Raw genomic sequence first — 17,155 nt, forward strand, 5'->3', positions numbered from 1 at the left:
ACAGATATAATCATATATTCCAATGATGGCTTCCCAGGTGGTGCTAATGTTTAAGAAACGATCTGCCAATGCAGGGAATATAAGAGACATTGATTCGATCCCTGGGTTGGGAAGATCCCCTGGAGAGGGAAATGGAAACACATTCTGGTATTCTTGCCTGGAGAATATCATGGACAGTAGAACCTTATGGCCTATGCTCTGTAGGGTTGGGAAGAATTGGACACAACAGAAACAATTAGCACACACCAATGATGTATTTTAAATACATTTATTGAATTTATATAGAATAATATATAGTTCAACTTTACAATTATGATGAATATATTCTTTGTATGTATTCTTTGTCTTTGGATGCAGAAGCAGAGTACTAGAACAGAGACTAATTAACAATACTTAAAATGCTATATTTTAAAAAAGAGAGAGAGAAAACTGGATATTAGAAATTAAGAGAGTAGTTTTCCTAGAATCAAATCTTGCCCCCATCTCACATTCAAAGAGTTTGGAGTTATAAGCCTGGTAAAAAGCCAGCTCGATTTTCTTATCTACTCCACACCCCAAGTACAAGCCTGCATAGTTTTGAGGGAGGGCAGGAGACAGAATTTGAGTCAAGGCTGATATTGGTATTTCCTTTCAGGCTTTAATCACTATGTTAAGAAGAAGGACAAGGGGGCAACTTTTTCTCATATAGTGAGAAAGAGTTTCAGAAAGTGAAAAAACTCAGTGCTTATCTATTCCCTTGTTTTGTGATTTAGTCATACTGCTTTCTTTCTCGCAGTTTTAGTTACATAACTGGACCATTAATTCCATCCTAGCTAGACACATTTGACACATGTTTGGTGCTCAGATTCCTTTTTTAAAATCTTTTATTGGTACATTTTTTTCTAGACAAACTTCCTTCCTGGCAATTAGTTTTTTTCTTTATGAACCTCCAATTCTCTTTGTTTACTGTCACAACTAGCATCATTATCATATTGCATTCTAATAATTAATAATTGAAAATTTTTGCTCTTACAATGTCATCTATTAGACTGCAGTTACAGCACCTTTGTTATCCTGGTCTCCTCACTCCCCAGCACAGTCGCTGGCATTTATTAACTCACTTCAAATCGCCAATGTTGTCTGCTTGCTGTGTTCTAGGCACTTGGTAATACAGAAGTTAAAAAGGAAAGCGTCTCTTACAAAGTAGAGTGAAAAAGACAAGCAAATCTACATAAAACTTTAATATATATATATGCTTAATGTATATGGTTGTCTAGAAGAAAGGTTTGCTTAGACAAGTGTCAATAACCCAATTTCGGCATGCACATTTCTCATATTTCTTGTAAAACTAAAACACACTTGTATCTTGACTATAAATACCAGTTATAAGTTGCAAAGTAAAAGGATATATTCACTTTTCAGGTTAGGAATTGGATGACATTTTCTGTAAAAGAAGGAATGGATAGTAAGTATCTTAGGATTTGAAGGTCACCCAGCCTCTGTTGACTCTATTGACTTTATGGGGTAGCAGTCAGACATGACTGAGTGACTAGGCACACAGCCTCTATTAAAACTTCTCAACTCTGCCACTGTAGTGTGAAAGCAGATACAGATCATACATAGGAAATGGATTAGGCTATGTTCCAATAAAACTATAAAAACAGGTAAAACACTCATCCCTGATTTAGGCAAAGATGTTAGTATGTTGGTGTTCAGTTGCTAAGTCATGTCCAACTCTGCAATCTCATGGACTGCATCATGTCAGGCTCCTCTGTCCTCCAATATCTCCTGGAATTTGCTCAAATTCATGTCCATTCAAGTCTGTGATACTATCTAACGGTCTCATTCTCTGTCACCCCCTTCTCCTCCTGCCTTCTATCTTTCCTACCATCAGGGTCTTTTCCAACCAGTTGGCTTTTCACATCAGGTGGCCAAAGTATTGGAGCTTAAGTTTCATCATCTTTCCTTTCAATGAATATTCAGGGTTGATTTCCTTTAAGACTGACAGGTTTGTATGTATGAGTGGATAAATATGATTTGCAGAATGATCTAAAAATAGCTGGCTATTAATGGTAAGTATTGTGGAAGTTTAAGGAAATAATGAGATGATTAGATGGCATAACCAACTCAATGGACATGAGTTTAAACAAATTCCAAGAGATGGTAAAGGACAGGGAAGCCTGGTGTGCTCCAGTACATTGGGTTCCAAAGAGTCGAACATGACTGAGCTATGGAACAGCAACAAAAAAAGAAGTAATGAGACAAGTTTCATGGAGATGGAAGAATAGGACAAGCTTTATTGTTATTATTATTGTTACTTCAGGCAGTTTGGACTTTTGCCACTCAAAGTAAGGAAGGGTAAGTAAAAGGTTAGTAATTATGATGTCTGAAGCAGAATCACCTAAGAGAATTATAAGATAAGTAACTTTTAATACTATGTATATTCCCTGGTGGCTCAGATGGTAAAGCATCTGCCGGCAATGAGGGAGACCCGGGTTTGATCCCTGGGTCAGGAAGATCCCTTGGAGAAGGGAATGGCAACCCACTCTAGTACTCTTGCCTGGAAAATTCCATGGACTGAGGAGTCTGATAGGCTGCAGTCCACGGGGTCACAAAGAGTCAGACACGACTGAGTGACTTCACTTTAACTTTTCATATAATAATGGGAAAAGGAATGGGATAGATAGATTTGGGACGGCAAGTTTTACAATTTTTGTCTAGTTAAGCTCTTCCAATTGAAAAACACCATAATGTGTGCCAGGCTGACAGTGAGGAGTTTTATTCAGATTATGGAACAGTCATACTTTCTTTCAGGTGTATCATTATTCAGATCTTAAAAAAAAATTTTTAAGGGGGTCAAATGGAGAAAGAAAAATTATGAGATGGTTCAAGTGAAAGATACAATCTTTATAGGGTCCTGATAGCAATGATGTTGAGCACAAGCAAAAATTATTGCTTTGAAGACAAATTTTATTGAGTGGGTAATTAATAATAAGCAGGGAAGACCAAAACAACACTGCATAGCCTCTGTATTTTAATTGGAGCTAATTATTAGATATTCAAGAGGTAAAAATTCAGGAATAGAGCAAACTGGGTATATATGTGTACAGCAAACTCGATTACTTCATCATTGAAAATTCTGATTATTTTCATATCAATTAGACCAGGTAAAAATAAATGAATAACAAGAGCATAAATGCCCCTCAACCCCAAAACACATGGTTTTCTTAATCATTTTCTGACAGAACTGCATGCTTGATTTTCCTGTGAACTCTTGATCCTTCAAGTAAAAGTAAGGTTGATGACACTTGTAATCTTTCTTGTTTTTGGTTTGTTGGCTTATTTTGGCTGTGCTGGTTCTGTGTTGCTGCGTGGGCTTTTCTCTATTGCAGAATGGGTGCTACTCTCTAGTTGTGGTGTCCATTCTCAATTCTCATTCTCATTGTGGTGGCTTCTCTTGTTGCAGATCACAGGCTCTAGGATTTCAGTAGTTGGGACACTTGGACCCAGTAGTTACAGTTCCTGGGCTCTAGATCACAAGCTCAATAGTTGCAAGGTACGGGCTTTGTTGCTTTGAGGCAGGAGGGATCTTCCCATTTCAGGGATCAAACCCAGGTCTCATGCATTGGCAGGTGGGTAATTTACCATTCAGCCACTAGAGAAGCTTGACATTTGTCATCTTTTAAATGAATTATAGACTTCACTTGGGGCAATGTCTGTGTTGAATGAATGAATCAATCAATCATTTTCCATGCAAAGATAAATGTTGAATCACCTCTAAATTATGGCATGGTTTTCTCTCTTAGGAGAGAAAGAGACTGAGAGAAAGGGAGGGAGGGAAGGTGGTAGAGAGAGAGAAGAGAGAGAGAAGAGGGAGCACTATAGGGTAATGAGTCAAAGGGGTTTGAAGAACAACTTTAACCATATTCCCATGTGGCTAATTGTAAATTTTCAAGGCCAGAAATTTGACAATAAGTTTAATAAATCTTGTGATTTTTGTACATAACTATTTTGACATATGCCTCTAGGTTGATGCCACTAAAACATTTGGTTTCTATCTTCCTTCCTGTGGCAGCGCACAGCTATTCAGTGCTAAGTATGACAAGATTGATTGGTAGAGGGTCTTTCAAAGGATTTAGAGCCATCACAGAGGGAAAAGTGAGAAGGAAGTGCCATTTGTAACATCCAAAGAAGAACAATATCCCCATTAAGAATTGAGAGTTGAACATCACTTATCAGTGTTTCCTATTTAGTTTCATATATCACTTGAAATTTATTGAGACTTCAAGCACAAAATGGGATAGGGTGAGATGAAAAGTCTGACCATCTTACGTATCCATTCTAGAATGAGATTCCAGTGAGGATAACTAAGGTCACAATTCATCTTGATTTTTCTTTATAGTTATTATCTTGGGGGTATGCAAATCATTCAAGAGCTTATGTTGTACTTATTAGTTGCAGGCCCAATACTTACAATATTGCTTGAAAGCATGGTATGTACTGGGAATGATTCAGAAGTCACAGGATAATGTCAGAGATTAATCAGTATGGGTAAACTTTTTTCAGTCTCTACATCACCAGTGATTGAAAGCAGAAGAAAAGTTGCATATTCACATGCTATATATTACCATTGCTTTTTGCGGGATTTAGATAACTGGGCATTTATCACATCCTTTTTTGCTTTAATACATTTATTTTGAATATTTTTTAAAAAGTTATCCAGATACACAATAGTGAGGTCACTTGAATTATATTTATTTCTACCCATTTTATGGGGCTTCCCTGGTGGCTTAGCAGGTAAAGAATCTGCTTGCAATGCAGGAGACATAGGAGACAAGGGTTTGATCCCTGGTTTGGGAAGATCTCTGGAAAAAGAAATGACAACCCATTCCAGTTTCCTTGCCTGGGAAATTCCATGGACAAAGGAGCCTGATGGGTTCCTTTTACATATTTATTAACACTAATTTACAAGTAACAGAAAATTACACACAATTTTGAAAACTCTTTGTGTAAGTTAACATTATGTTAACTGAAAATTCAGGCGGTCAGTTTAATATAGGCTTGAATCTATAAATCTAGGGATACATGATAAGTTATAAGGAAAGTAAAGAAAGTATACAGCACAAAGTAGAGCATATGATGAATTTAGCTGGGATGTCAGGGCTCAAATTCCTGACATCTCAAGCACAGAACATGAGTAAGCAATTAGCTCAGTAAGTTACCTTACCTCTCTCTGCCCTAGGTTACTCAATTATATAATTGGCTACTTTTTGCTAATGTAGATTTAATGAGTTATTATATATAAATCACTTAGAAAGCTATGTGGTACATATTAAGCAATGAATAAATGCTAGCTATCTTTACCTATTAATATCCTTCACTCATTAGAAGTAATTTTGAAAAAAAAAAAACACGACATTTTCTATATTTCTTCCATTGTTTTCCATGGCATACAAATATAACAGAGCTTATAAAAGTTACTAGGGTATGAACAGATATTCAATTTCAAATTTAGTGCTCTAATATTGAAAACGTTCTGTTTCAGAAAGAAATTAACCGAGGCTGTGTTCATGCAAACTTTCATATAATGATTGGTATTGTTATTCAAAATAAATAATCGACATATGTGTTGGCTAATACAGTCTTTCAGGATTTGAAACAGCTCAACTGGAATTCCATCACCTCCACTAGCTTTGTTCTTAGTGATGCTTTCTAAGGCCCACTTGACTTCACATTCCAAGATGACTGGCTCTAGATTAGTGATCACATCATCATGATTATCTGGGTCGTGAAGATCATTTTGTACAGTTTTTCCATGTATTCTTGCCACCTCTTCTTAATATCTTCTGCTTCTGTCCTTTATCAAGCCCATCTTTGCATGAAATGTTCCCTCGGTGTCTCTAATTTTCTTGAAGAGATCTCTAGTCTTTCCCATTCTGTTGTTTTCAGCTATTTCTTTGCATTGATAGCCGAAGAAGGCTTTTTTATCTCTTCTTGCTATTCTTTGGAACTTTGCATCCAGATGCTTATATCTTTCCTTTTCTCCTTTGCTTTTCATCTCTCTTCTTTTCACAGCTAGTTGTAAGGCCTCCCCAGACAACCATTTTGCTTTTTTGCATTTCTTTTCCATGGGGATGGTCTTGAAACCTGTCTCCTGTACAATGGCATGAACCTCATTCCATAGTTCATCAGGCACTCTATCTATCAGATCTAGACCGTTAAATCTATTTCTCACTTCCACTGTATAATCATGAGGGATTTAATTTAGGTCATACCTGAATGGTCTAGCGGTGCATCACTAAGAACAAAGCTAGTGGAGGTGATGGAATTCCAGTTGAGCTGTTTCAAATCCTGAAAGATGATGCTGTGAAAGTGCTGCAATCAATATGCCAGCAAATTTGGAAAACTCAGCAGTGGCCACAGGACTGGAAAAGGTCCGTTTTCATTCCAATCCCAAAGAAAGGCAATGCCAAAGAATGCTCAAACTACCACATAATTGCACTCATCTCACATACTAGTAAAGTAATGTTCAAAATTCTCCGAGCCAGCTTCAGCAATACGTGAACCGTGAACTTCCTGATGTTCAAACTGGTTTTAGAAAAGGCAGAGGAACCAGAGATCAAACTGCCAACATCTGCTGGATCATGGAAAAAGCAAGAAAGTTCCAGAAAAACATCTACTTCTGCTTTATTGACTATGCCAAAGCCTTTGACTGTGTGGATCACAATAAACTGTGGAAAATTCTGAAAGAGATGGGAATATCAGACCACCTGACCTGCCTCTTGAGAAATCTGTATGCAGGTCAGGAAGCAACAGTTAGAACTGGACATGGAACAACAGCCTGGTTCCAGATAGGAAAAGGAGTACGTCAAGGCTGTATATTGTCACCCTGCTTATTTAACTTCTATGCAGAGTACATCATGAGAAACGCTGGACTGGAAGAAGCACAAGTTGGAATCAAGATTGCTGGGAGAAATATCAATAACCTCAGATATGCAGATGACACCACCCTTATGGCAGAAAGTGAAGAGGAACTAAAAAGCCTCTTGATATAAGTGAAAGAGGAGAGTGAAAAAGTTGGCTTAAAGCTCAACATTCAGAAAATGAAGATCATGGCATCCGGTCCCATCACTTCATGGGAAGTAGATGCGGAAACAGTAGAAACAGTGTCAGACTTCATTTTGGGGGGCTCCAAAATCACTGCAGATGGTGATTGCAGCCATGAAATTAAAAGACGCTTACTCCTTGGAAGAAAAGTTATGACCAACCTAGACAGTATATTCAAAAGCAGAGACATTACTTTGCCGACTAAGGTCCATCTAGTCAAGGCTATGGTTTTCCCAGTGGGCATGTATGGATGTGAGAGTTGGACTGTGAAGAAGGCTGAGCGCCAAAGAATTGATGCTTTTGAACTGTGGTGTTGGAGAAGACTCTTGAGAGTCCCCTTGGACTGCAAGGAGATCCAACCAGTCCATTCTGAAGGAGATCAGCCCTGGGATTTCTTTGGAAGGAATGATGCTAAAGCTGAAGCTCCAGTACTTTGGCCACCTCACGAAAGAGTTGATTCATTGGAAAAGACTCTGATGCTGGGAGGATTTGTGGGCAGGAGGAGAAGGGGACGACCGAGGATTAGATGGCTGGATGGCATCACGGACTCGATGGACGTGAGTCTGAGTGAACTCCGGGAAATGGTGATGGACAGGGAGGCCTGGCGTGCTGCAATTCATGGGGTCGCAAAGAGTCGGACATGACTGAGCAACTGACCTGAACTGAACTGAATACAGTCTTAAGTCTTTATATTGGAAATGAGATCTTTATATTGTCTCATTATACATTTATAATAATCATTGTGTTTTAAAAGCTAGAAATTACTATTACATATCCAGCCAGGTGAGTATTAGGTACATGGATACTTATAATTAAATACATGTTTGGAAGCTACTGCCTTCAGTTCAACCTAAAGAACATATACATTCTCTAACTCTCTCTCTGTCTCTATCTCTGTCATATCTATCTATCTATTTATCTATATGCATAAAGTTGTTGTTCAGTTACTATGTCCAACTTTTTGTGACCCCATGGACTGTAGCCTGCCAGGCTCCTCTTTCCATGGGATTTTTCAAGCAAGAATGCTGAAGTGGGTTACCAGTTTCCTTTCCAGGGTATCTTCCCAAATCAGATATCAAACTTGCATCTTCTGCATTGATAGGTAGATTCTTTACCACTGAGCCACCAGGGAAGCCTATATCTATGATTCAGTTCAGTTCAGTCGCTCAGTCGTGTCCGACTCTTTGCGACCGCATGAATCACAGCACGCCAGGCCTCCCTGTCCATCACCAACTTCTGGAGTTCACCCAGACTCACATCCATCGAGTCCGTGATGCCATCCAGCCGTCACATACTCTGTCGTCCCCTTCTCCTCCTGCCCACAAATCCTCCCAGCATCAGAGTCTTTACCAATGAGTCAACTCTTCGCATGAGGTGGCCAAAGTACTGGAGCTTCAGCTTTAGCATCATTCCTTCCAAAGAAATCCCAGGGCTGATCTCCTTCAGAATGGACTGGTAGGATCTCCTTGCAGTCCAAGGGACTCTCAAGAGTCTTCTCCAACACCACAGTTCAAAAGCATCAATTCTTTGGCGCTCAGCCTTCTTCACAGTCCAACTCTCACATCCATACATGCCCACTGGGAAAACCATAGCCTTGACTAGATGGACCTTAGTCGGCAAAGTAATGTCTCTGCTTTTGAATATACTGTCTAGGTTGGTCATAACTTTTCTTCCAAGGAGTAAGCGTCTTTTAATTTCATGGCTGCAATCACCATCTGCAGTGATTTTGGAGCCCCCCAAAATGAAGTCTGACACTGTTTCTACTGTTTCCGCATCTACTTCCCATGAAGTGATGGGACCGGATGCCATGATCTTCATTTTCTGAATGTTGAGCTTTAAGCCAACTTTTTCACTCTCCTCTTTCACTTATATCAAGAGGCTTTTTAGTTCCTCTTCACTTTCTGCCATAAGGGTGGTGTCATCTGCATATCTGAGGTTATTGATATTTCTCCCAGCAATCTTGATTCCAACTTGTGCTTCTTCCAGTCCAGCGTTTCTCATGATGTACTCTGCATAGAAGTTAAATAAGCAGGGTGACAATATACAGCCTTGACGTACTCCTTTTCCTATCTGGAACCAGGCTGTTGTTCCATGTCCAGTTCTAAATGTTGCTTCCTGACCTGCATACAGATTTCTCAAGAGGCAGGTCAGGTGGTCTGATATTCCCATCTCTTTCAGAATTTTCCACAGTTTATTGTGATCCACACAGTCAAAGGCTTTGGCATAGTCAATAAAGCAGAAGTAGATGTTTTTCTGGAACTCTCTTGCTTTTTCGATGATCCAGAGGATGTTGGCAGTTTGATCTCTGGTTCCTCTGCCTTTTCTAAAACCAGTTTGAACATCAGGAAGTTCACGGTTCACGTATTGCTGAAGCCTGGCTTGGAGAATTTTGAGCATTACTTTACTAGCATATGAGATGAGTGCAATTGTGTGGTAGTTTGAGCATTCTTTGGCATTGCCTTTCTTTGGAATTGGAATGAAAACGGACCTTTTCCAGTCCTGTGGCACTGCTGAGTTTTCCAAATTTGCTGGCATATTGTTTGTAGCACTTTCACAGCATCATCTTTCAGGATTTGAAACAACTCAACTGGAATTCTATCACCTCCACTAGCTTTGTTCGTAGTGTTGCTTTCTAAGGCCCACTTGACTTCACATTCCAGGATGTCTGGCTCTACATGAGTGATCACACCATTGTGATTATCCGGGTCGTGAAGATCTTTTTTGTAGAGTTCTTCTATGTATTCTTGCCAACTCTTCTTAATATCTTCTGCTTCTGTTAGGTCCAGACCATTTCTGTCCTTTATCGAGCCCATCTTTGCATGAAATGTTCCCTCGGTATCTCTAATTTTCCTGAAGAGATCTCTAGTCTTTCCCATTCTGTTGTTTTCCTCTATTTCTTTGCATTGATCGCTGAAGAAGGCTTTCTTATCTCTTCTTGCTATTCTTTGGAACGCTGCATTCAGATGCTTATATCTTTCCTTTTCTCCTTTGCTTTTCATCTCTCTTCTTTTCACAGCTAGTTGTAAGGCCTCCCCAGACAGCCATTCTGCTTTTTTGCATTTCTTTTCCATGGGGATGGTCTTGAACCCTGTCTCCTGTAGAATGTCACGAACCTCATTCCAAAGTTCATCAGGCACTCTATCTATCAGATCTAGGTCCTTAAATCTATTTCTCACTTCCACTCTATAATCATTAGGGATTTGATTTAGGTCATACCTGAATGGTCTAGCGGTTTTCCCTACTTTCTTCAATTTGAGTCTGAATTTGGTAATAAGGAGAATGGCATACCGTTGGTAATTCAGTAATAAGGGAATGGCAAACCACTTCAGTATTCTTGCCTTGAGAACCCCATGAACAGTAGGAAAAGGCAAAATGATAGGATACTGAAAGAGGAACTCCCTAGGTCAGTAGGTGCCCAATATGCTACTGGAGATCAGGGGAGAAATAACTCCAGAAAGAATGAAGGGATGGAGCCAAAACAAAAACAATACCCAGTTGTGGATGTGACTGGTGATAGAAGCAAGGTCTGATGCTGTAAAGAGCAATATTGCATAGGAACCTGGAATGTCAGGTCCATGAATCAAGGCAAATTGGTAGTGGTCAAACAAGAAATGGCAAGAGTTAATGTCAACATTCTACGAATCGGCGAACTAAAATGGACTGGAAAGGGTGAATTTAACTCAGATGACCATTATATCTACTGCTGCGGGCAGGAATCCCTCAGAAGAAATGGAGTAGCCATCATGGTCAACAAGAGAGTCCAAAATGCAGTACTTGGATGCAATCTCAAAAATGACAGAATGATCTCTGTTCATTTCCAAGGCAAACCATTCAGTATCACAGTTATCCAAGTCTATGCCCCAACCAGTAATGTTGAAGAAGCTGAACAGTTTTATGAAGACCTACAAGACCTTTTAGAACTAACACCCAAAATAAGATATCCTTTTCATTATAGAGGATGTGAAGTGAAATTGCTCAGTCGTGTCCAACTCTTTGTGACCCCATGGACCCCTACCAGGCTCCTTTGTCCATGAGATTTTCCAGGCAGTAGTACTGGAGTGGATTTCCATTTCCTTCTCCTGGGGATCTTCCCAGCCCAGGGCTTGAACCCAGGTCTCCGTCATTGTAGACAGACACTTTACAGTCTGAGCCACCAGGGAAGCCCTCATTATAGGGGACTGGAATGCAAAAGTAAGAAGTCAAGAAACACCTGGAGTAACAGGCAAATTTGGCCTTGGAATGAGGAATGAAGTAGGGCAAAGACTAATAGAGTTGCCAAGAAAATGCACTGGTCATAGCAAACACCCTCTTCCAACAACACAAGAGAAGACTCTACACATGGACATCATCAGATAGTCTACACCGAAATCAGATTGATTATATTCTTTGCAGCCAAAGATGGAGAAGCTCTATACAGTCAACAGAAACAAGACCAGGAGCTGACTGTGGCTCAGATTATGAACTCCTTACTACCAAATTCCCTTCTTCATTGAACCACATTCTGTCAGACCTCTCCACCATGACCCACCCGTCTTGGGTTGCCCTGCGGGCATGGCTTAGTTTCATTGAGTTCGACAAGGCTGTGGTCCTAGTGTGATTAGATTTACTAGTTTTCTGTGAGTGTGGTTTCAGTGTATCTGCCCTCTGATGCCCTCTTGCTACACCTACCATCTTTCTTGGGTTTCTCTTACCTTGGGTGTGGGTTATCTCTTCATGACTGCTCCAGCAAAGCACAGCCACTGCTCCTTACCTTGGATGAGGGGTATCTCCTAACCGCCACCCTTCCTGACCTTCAACGTGGGATGGCTCCTCTAGGCCCTCCTGTGCCCCCATAGCCACAGCTCCTTGGACAAGGTGTGGCTCCTCCAGCTGCCGCCCCTGGCCTCGGAAGCAGGGTGATTCCTCCCGGCTGCTGCCCCTGAACTCCAACGTGGGGTAGTTCCTCTCGGCTGTTCCTGCACCATCACAGCCTGGCACTCTCGGCTGCTGCCTCTATCCTTAGACGTGGGGTAACTCCTCTTGGCCGCCACCCTTCGGACATGGGGTCCTCCAGGATTCTGCCCCTGCCTAGGACGTGGAGTAGCTCCTCTCGGCTGCGCTTAGTGTGCTGGTCGGTCACAGCCGCCTGCGCTTAGTGCGCCGGTCAGGGTTGAACAAAAAGTTCATTTGGGTTTTTTGTAACATCTTACGGAAAAAAAAAAATGTGTGTGTTATACATATGCATACACACATACATATATATGAAGCTAAATACATATATATATGTATTCATGTGCTTATAGTATGTACATAGATGTGTAAAGCTAAGTGTATGTATCTGTATATAATATATATGTGCATATATATACACATACATATATAATATATATTTGATAGATCACTATCCTAACTATGCCTCAATATTCAGGGATAATACAATAAAAAATTACTGAACACATCTTGTTTGAAGACCAAGAAATAATCTATAATTTCCCAAATTAAAATGAAAACATCTGTTTATTTCCTGTTTTAACACCGAGGTCCCCACAGCAGGTGTATTATTCTTACTATGCTTAAAATTCTACAGATAAGGTGACATGTAGTTTACTGCCTTCTTTCTTCTCAGTGTTGGCTTTATTTCCTTGATTCTTTGCAATGTGACTGGACATATCTCCTGGAATATGTCAGACGAAATAAACAGAACTCTCAGCAGGTTCTGCTTGATAATGACAGAGTTGTAGCCATCATTTTCTGGAGACTGGGGAATCATCTTTGTCTGTGGATGTGAATGAAGGGTGTTACTTTGATATTAGATTATTTTAAGATCTCTTTCTGACTTACCAACCTTCCCAGAAGAAGCCCTCTTCTTTCTGGCTCATCCCAAAGATGGACCTATAACTCTTCTCTCACCGACTTTGCATTGATATTTCTACTCAGGTAACAAGACAGGGAAGGGACCCAGAGACTGAAATGTAAAGTGTGGCCTTTCTTGTAGTTCATTTAAATAGGCCCCTCTCTGAAATATTTCTCATATTATTAGAAGTACATGAAGAGAAAGGTTTCCATGGATTTTTGATTTTTTTTTTTTTTTTTTTAGGGATAAAAGGAACCTGGTCCAACAAGAACATACACCATGTGAAGTCTTTTGTTCCAGTGTACAATTTAGGAATGCTCCTGAGGATGGGTTTAGACTACACATCCCGAAATTTAGTCTGACATTTATAATTGAATAGCAAACTATATTTTTGGCTTCTCTTCAGTAAAGATCATGAAAAATATTGCTAGATCATTAAAACACCTTTGCAATAATTTAAGTGCTTACAGCTTTATACTAGTGTAGCTCAGTTACTATTCTGGTGTAAAAGCATTTCTCTCATGTAGAAAATTGGATGACTGTGGTTTTATAGGACATTTGTAATTATTAATATTTATGCCAATAATAGATCAACAGTGCATCTATTAATATATATGGAAAGAAAATGCATATAGACAGATGTGTAAAACTGGAAAATAAATATATAACAAAAGATATATATATTGAAAAGACAGTATATATATGCACATCAAACAATACAGTACATACATGTGCATTAAACATGGAACAGTTTTAGTGACCATAGTATTTATTTATTTAAAATTGGCAACATTAGTGGCAACTGAAAATGGCAATAAAGCAGCCAACAGGCAAGCAGTTTCAACAAAAGTCTAAAAATAAACACCATGTACAAAGTATGTTTCTTTCTGCTTTTAATCTTGAATGGCAGAAATTAGCACACTTAAGTAACCATCTGTTTTCTTCAAGCAGAAATCATTCTAATTCCTCACTTTCTTATCCAAAGAACAGCTGTCAGCCAGGAGGGCAGAGCTGAAATGTATTGCTCACATTACATGATGCATGAAACCAACTCCACTATTCCTTAAGACTCAGAACTTTGTCTTTTATAAAGTGGCCTTTGTTTCATCTGGTTGATCATCACCCCTTGCCTTTCTCCTTTGCTGTGCTTTTTCTTTTTTCATTTATTTATCTCTTTGCTGATAATAATCAAAACTGTGAATGACTATGTTCTTTCTCAGTTATAATTATCTCAAAAAACATTTTAATGATGAATCATTGACTTATAAAAAATCCTTGCAGAGTTTTTTATAAAATTTTTATTATTAAGATATCATTTAATCTATTTTATTGATGTATTTATATATCAATATGATATGTACAGTCAATTAATTTTTTATTAATTGAACATATCCTCAGAACCATAATCCTTAACAAGAATACAAATATTCCCAGCATTCCAGAAGCTTCCATCACATTCCATTTAGTCACTATCTGCCTGTTTGAAATATAACCACTATGTATTTTAAAGCTATACGTTCATTTTCAGGCTAGCATTTTGCTGCATTTTTAGTTTTGGTTTGTGGGTTTCATTGTTATCTGTGATTTAGCTTTTTTCTTAGCTCTATCTGGATAATATATCATTAGATTGAGTTAAAACCTACACACAGTTGAATATACAAATGTGCACATATTAAGTGTACAATTGGATAAGTGTGACCAATAGAGATAGAATCTTCTAAGGTAATTTTTGTGCCCTCTTCTAGTCTGCATTAACCACAAAGGCTATTCTGAGTTCTGTAACTTTAAATTTATCTGGCCTGGCTTTAACCTTTCATATAAATAAGATGATACAGTATGCATGCAGTTTTTTGTTTGGCTTCTTTTTCAATCAACATATCATATTATAATTCATACACACTGTTTCCTAAGTCACAGGTGCCACTTAGCCGATGGAGTAAGGTGGTTCGTGAAGCAATAGCCTTAGCAAAATAAGCCTGAATATAGAAAGCAAAGTGTGACGCAAAGACAGAGTGGCTTAATAAGAGCACAAAAAAAGTGCCAACTATGAAAGCTGTTGTAATAATTGATAGTGCACGATCAAGAATGCAGACAATGGAAGAGAAAATCAGGTACAGAGTAAACAAATGCAAAGTAATTTATGACTTCAAAATAGTTAAACTTAGAGCAGAAGCCAGCTGAAAATAAACAAGGAAATTGGTGAATGAATGAATGGATGAAATGAGATGAAATAAAATCACCAAGTGAAACACTGAGATAATTGATATGAAGGTCTGGAAGTATTTCCACCAACTACAGGGATAATTGAAACTGATTGAGAAAGGTAATTATAGACTGACTTACACTTTACTGAAGAAATTGAGCTTACTTATCAACAGAAACATAGAAACTTCATTATACTCTGACCCAGAGACCCATGGCTCTACTAACTGGAAAACTGGATAGCTACTATTATGCTGGACAGCTGATACATTTTGAAGAGGCTTTTGTACTGTTGCCCATAGTTTATAGCCATTTGGGGATTGCAATTCTAAGAAATCAATGCAGCAGGGAGTCAGAAAGACGGAAAGTGGTATAGAAGTATACAGCATTACAACCTAGAAGCATTTTCATCCTAAATAAAGCATTTTCAGCAGGGTAGATATGAGAATATTCCTGGAAATAGCACATTCTCAACATCTTGTTGTTCTTTATTTTAGATTATCAGAAAACCTAACAATGATCTTAGTTGGAGTTCAGTATAAGAAACCTATGTTCTATGAATGCAGTCAGCTTATGGGAATAGGTTTATGTATTCCATAAACCAACTTTCAAGTTTACATATGAAGAGGAGATATAGCCAGTTATCATGCAAAATGTGTGCCCATGTAAAGGATATTTCCACACCTTGATTAATAAAAATAATAAATATAAATATTTTTTTCTTGCTCAATCTGTAATAAAGAAATTAAAGGAAAAAAAGAAAGCTTTTATTGAAATTCTATAGAAAATTAAGGAAATATTACCATAAAGATGCAAGAGGAAAGCAAATGTCTGAAAATTATCTACTGCAAAAACCCATAGACAAAAGTAGCCTTTGTGTAAAAAGGGTTAGTAAGCAGATAGAGCTTACTGTATGATTATTATTCAGTCACTAAGTCATGTTCAACTTTTTGTGACTCTGTGGACTGTAGCATACCAGGTTTCCCTGTCCTTTACTCTCTCCCTGAGTTTGCTCAAACTCATGTTTCTTGAGTCAGTGACACTATCTAACCATCTCACCCTCTGTCACCCTCTTCTCCTGCCTTCGATCTTTCCCAGCATCAGGATTTTTTTCCAGTAAGTTGGCTTTTTTGCATCAGGTAGTCAAAGTATTGGAGCTTCAGCTTCAGCATCAGTCTTTCCAATGAATATTCAGAGTTCATTTCTTTTTGGATTGACAGTTTGATCTCCTTGTTGTATGATAGAGTCATACTGTATGTTAGGGTCATGTATTCTTTATATTGGGTATGGAATCACGTAAAGGTCTTTGATTTGATAGGCATACTGCCTTCTGGGGAATGACATCCCATTTTCAAAGAATGTTAGTTATGTCCAGATTAATGATTCAAGTATACATTATCCATTGCTTCAATCAGGTCACCAGATCCTGAGTGATGCAGTACGAGCTCTAACCAGTTGATCCCATGGTTGCGTGACCATGTATATGCTAGAAAGTGGATCCCTTGTCCCAAAGGGTATTAGCTGAGATCCAGGTCATTGGATTAAAAAATTTGCAAATGTCCAAGTAGTGGTGCTTGTTGAGGGTCTGAGGGCATGAAAGACAAACTCATAGTCAGAATATGTGTCTGTTTCTGTGACATCAAGCTGCTGGCCATTTTGATATGGAAAGAGACTAAGCCAGAAAACTTACCAGTGAGTGGCTGGATTGTCTCCTTGAAGAATAGTGCCATACTGGGGCCTCAGCAATGTTCTTTATTTCTAGCAGACGGGACACTTGGCAATAACAGTAGCTGGGCCAGCCGTGGTAAACAAAGGTCCATTCTGTCAGGTCCATGCCTATTCTCTGGCCTTTGCTATAGTGAACACTCCTGTCCTGTGCCTACTGTATTGGTACTGGGGTGGCCATTGGTAGATATCATCCTACCTGGTAGGATCAGTGTATTAGCTCACTCAGCCCAAAAAGCATGATCTTACCAATAAAATGGATAAATGTGACCCTCTGTAAGAATGAAATGGTCTAGCTTTGTCTTCAGG

General features: G+C 38.9%; 1 pseudogene; it reads right to left on the reverse strand.

Moving 5' to 3' along the window:
* Positions 1 to 16,955, reverse strand: part of LOC128052172 (ribosomal protein S6 kinase beta-1-like) — a 65,083-nt pseudogene extending 48,128 nt beyond the window's left edge.
* Between the last annotated feature and the right edge of the window lie 200 nt (positions 16,956 to 17,155).

This window comes from Budorcas taxicolor, chromosome 1 (assembly GCF_023091745.1).
Source record: "Budorcas taxicolor isolate Tak-1 chromosome 1, Takin1.1, whole genome shotgun sequence".
Classification (NCBI taxonomy): Eukaryota; Metazoa; Chordata; class Mammalia; order Artiodactyla; family Bovidae; genus Budorcas; species Budorcas taxicolor.